Here is a 4,661-nt window from a genome sequence, read left to right on the forward strand (position 1 = left end):
CACGCGGTCTCCGAGTTGCCGCAGTGAGCGCTCCGGAGCGCTCCGGCTCCCTGGAGCTCGGTTGGATCAGCCTGACCTAGACTGTCCAATTTCGTAACAGTGATAATGAATGTCTTTTCTGAAAACTACGTAGAACTTTTACCTTCTGAGCCAGCTTGTTATCTGAATGCATGATGTAAATAGAATTACATATACAAAATGGTAACTTGTTTAAGGGAGGTAAGATACAACACTTATTTTTTCATGTGATGCCAGCGTCACAGATGCACTGTTTTCTCACCAGGGGCCCATGAGGGTTTTAAAGCAAGTGATGCTCAGAGACTGTGTTCAAACTACCATTTGGCTATTGATTTAGATATGTTGATGAAAACTTCGTCCTGTGTTTCCCGATCAGCGACAGCAACTTCAGCCAAATGAGCAGTCAGTCTTTTCGAGAGTCCATAGTTGTCTCGCACACCAATCGCTCCATGCCCGCACACCTCCCCCCGCCCCTCACACACACACCAAATACACATAAACACACAAAAACAAAACCGTACGAGTGAGGTCGAGCGAACGGGGTTTCCTTGGTATTAACCCAGCGTCCAATTCGGGAAAACTTTGAATAAATGTTCTCTGACATCAACGGAGATTATAATGGGACCGTATCGTGCTGTAGCCATAATCGTTACCTAATTGCTATCTGAACGTTCTACGATATTTCCCGTAGTATCTTACGGACAAAGTAACGGTAATTCCCGCCACCGAGTGTTAGGGGAACGATGCGACTCATTGAGAGGATTGTGGACTATACCAGCCCACACCTTTGTGGTAAATCTCTGTTGATGGTAGAATACAAGGTTTGCCGTAAGCTGTGCTCTCGCGGGTCGCGGAAACGCACGTGTTCTAGGAGCTGGTGACGTCACACCGCGGAATTCCACCACACTGCAGAGCGTGCACTAAAGAGTCTGCCAGATTTTTGACTCGTGGAGAGGAGTGTGGCCAGTGAGATGCGACATCGTTTTACGTCACACGCAAAACATAGCAGTCGCCATATTTTATGGTATTAAACATATCTGGTGGGTTTCCTCTCTCATACAGTACGTGATATAAATTTAAACTGCTTGAAAGCATCAGAAAATTGACCGTCTCTTGAAAACGCGACGTTTTAGCTACAAATAAAAAGACAGGAAACTGCATTTTGGTAGGTAAAGACTTTCTGTACTAGATGTTTTTTAGCGTTACAACTTGTGCGCCACGAAAGTATACCGCTTCAGTCCTACATTACAATGATGATCTATCAAAAGCACTTCTTTTTGGAACAATAGTCTTGTTAAATATCAAATAATGACATTTGTAACTACAATATTCATACAGTGTACACCAAATACGGTGGGCCCAATTTCTATGCAGAAACTGTGGGGCAGTTGATAGCGTTGAGCTGTGTAGAGAATGGTAGCGGGACCCCTCCACTCCCAACCACTTTTTTTTTCACTTTTTCTTTGCTGAACCATTCTGGGTCCTTATTATTCTCTCAACAGAAACATTATCTCAAAAACATATGTTAGCTAAAATAAATAATGCATTTTTTGCATTTATTGTTGCAAAGGCCAAGGATTGGGATGTTTTCCCAGAGGCCAACAGTCTTAACTCCATGTAGAAAAGTAAAGGCAAGGTACAAACTTCTAAGTTCTTGTTATTATGAAACTTTTATATATATTTATTGACTGGATGATGTTTGTATCCTGGCAGTAAATATCTTTTTCAGTGATAGTGAGTAGCTTCGAAACAACATTTTCTTCCATTCGAATGCAATTACGAAATGAACCTCGATTGTGAAATCCATGTGATTATGTTACTTCAGAGTGTTGGCAGTCAATGTAATATCGAAAATATGCATATCATGCATGCGTAAAGTAACATTAGACTCTACAACTTAACTATACTCGATTTAAAACCGAAAACTGGATGGAGATTGAAATGAGTTAAAGTATGTAATTTAGATCGATCTACAGCATTACGTAGTGTTACTGTACCAGAAATTCATTGTTCAAGCCACCGTCAAGTCCATAGTCTTCTTCTCGATTTTCTCCGCTTTTCTTCGAGAATCCGAGTCTGATTTATTCCAGTGAAAGTTTTATAATGTGTGTGTACTTCATACGTCAGTTTGAATGTAAAGATTTGTAGAGAAGATAGTGAAGTTTGCGGGTGTACCTTGCTTCAAGAATTTTGGCGTAATTTTGTGACAGTGATTCTCATATCAATGACGAGGTCGCTGTTCCGTCATTTGACACGTTAATCACGGCATTTCGTTCGAACATCTGAAAATTTTTCCCAAAGACTAGCCCATCTGCTGTCAGCTTATTGCCGGTAGAATTTATCTTTGTGACACTTATCAAATTTGTTATTTGAGTAATAGTTATTGTATTATTCTACAAAAAATGTCACTAATTTCGCTAGTAGAAACAGCTGCGTGCACTATAACTGGTTTCATTCAGGAACTAACAATCAAAGGAATTTTTCCTGTCGAGACTAAAACCACACTCCTCCCGAACAGGCCATGAAGGTCCAACGGTACCCACCGGCCGCCGTGTCATCCTCACCCACATGCGTCACTGGATGCGGATATGGAGGGGCATGTGATCAGCACACCGCTCTCCCGGCCATATGCCAGTTTCCGAGACCGGAGCCTCTACTTCCCAATCAGGTAGCTCCTCAGTTCGCCTCACAAGGGCTGAGTGCACCCCGCTTGCCAACAGCGCTCGGCAGACCGGATGGTCACCCACCCAGGTACTAGCCCAGACCAACAGCGCTTAGCTACGGTGACCTGACGGGAACCGGTGTTACCACTGCGGCGAGGCCGTTGGCCATATATGAATAAAGTCAGCGAAATATGTTGCGTATAATGTTGGTAGCGAAGAAGTAATAAATTTAAACTTCAAGCATGGAGAGGCAGTTTCTTACGCATCTCACTGTTTATGACGTCATGTCTCGTTATATATGTCTCAAACAATGATATAATTTTGTAGGTGCATTAAGCGGCATATGTTGATACAATCTGAAAAAAAATTTGCGACTAGACTTAGTATCAAAGAAGCAAAAAACTGACTTTTTCCATTATAAACGGTTTTTTGAAATCATCCAACCGGGAAAACAGTGCTCTTTTTATTTTCTTTATGTCTTACACTACGCGTTTCGGAAAATGATTCCCATTTTCATGTGTCTATTTCTTTTCATTGTGGCATTTTTTCGTAATGTTTTCGATGTGTGAGGTTCTGCTTTGTTTTGTTGACTTTACTGCATTTAAAAAACCGCAATTTTTAGTTAGTCATAGATTTTTGTATGTAGTTAGTGGGGAAATTTGGAAGACCTAGTACTTACGGCGTTGTTATGGTCCATTTGTGCCGATTCCCACACATGTTAAACATGACCCACAACCTTCAGCGCACAGTAGACAACGAGAATAACTGACATAAACAAACTGTTACAAAGTTGTTTTTATACGTAGTTCATATAATGAAAAGCGTGGGCAACGTCATTGTTATGGTCATCTATTTTGCATTTGAGAATTTCCAACTGGAGTAATACTATGATTCTGCAAGACACCTAACAGAATTTACTCAGTACCATACAACTACTAATTGTCTTAAGAGATGTACGCTATGATCTTTGACTCCATACGATTCGATACCATAGGATCTTAAATTGACGGTGTTATGAGATGCCAGCGTAGTCACCTCTCGTACCTAAATCTTGTGTTCGACATTTTACTGTCGACCGAATGTATAATTGCCGAAGTAGTTAACGGTGGCCACCATACCAATACAACATTTCTGTTTGCTCGCTGGAAATGCCGTGTGGCTAGGGCCTCCCATCGGTTAGACCAATTTTGGAGTCGGTACTAATGTTCGTTTAAGAAATCGTTTTTAAATTTCGTTAAAACGTGAGGTATTTGATGTTGCCACGACGTCAAACGAGTTCGTAGCAACTGTGCAGTCATAGAGCATTGACTGCATACCGATCAGCGCATCGCGGCGAAATGGCATCAAGAAGTTCAGCGCCTCCTGTGAACGCTGACTTACGCAGCCGCCCGCCACAGGACGGCCCCAGTTCGTTGCCGTCTTCGAGAGCATCAGTTATGAGTAATAGGAAGACGATGCTTAGCCTGCGTACTGCAAATAGTAGTAGAGAATAAATGTAATTGCTCATAGTAGACACAAGAAGCACATCAAGCTGTTTCATGACGAGAAGTTAAATTATGTTTTTTTCATCGCAGCTTCTGTCCTTCCTTGTTTGTGTCGGTGCTGACTCCGACAGTAGCCGACACAAGATCAGGTGACGAGGCTTCCATAGCCAATGATACCATCGCTCTTCACCTCCCCGTCACAGCGCAACACTAATACTTCTCTCTTTTCTTTCAGAGGAGCATTGCTGCTAATTGTGTTCTTTCTTGGAGACTAGTCGCAACACTTACGCTAATTGTGTATCTGAATTGCTGATAAATCTTTTGCTGTGGTGCTCCTCTCATTAAGACCTCTAGCCTTCCTCCTACACCACCTGTGCTTACGCGACATAGTGCAGTTTATACAGTTTCAGAACCACGAAATGTCGCAGATGATGACGGAAGTCCAGCAGATCGTTAATGCACGAGCGGCTGCTGCCTCAACTCCGCCACAACAGCC

The 4,661-nt window shown here is 42.3% G+C and overlaps 1 pseudogene; it reads right to left on the reverse strand.

Moving 5' to 3' along the window:
- Nucleotides 1-2,729: 2,729 nt before the first annotated feature.
- LOC126089760 (5S ribosomal RNA) lies at nt 2,730-2,847 on the reverse strand (annotated as a pseudogene).
- Nucleotides 2,848-4,661: the final 1,814 nt, after the last annotated feature.

This window comes from Schistocerca cancellata, chromosome 6 (assembly GCF_023864275.1).
Source record: "Schistocerca cancellata isolate TAMUIC-IGC-003103 chromosome 6, iqSchCanc2.1, whole genome shotgun sequence".
Classification (NCBI taxonomy): domain Eukaryota; kingdom Metazoa; phylum Arthropoda; class Insecta; order Orthoptera; family Acrididae; genus Schistocerca; species Schistocerca cancellata.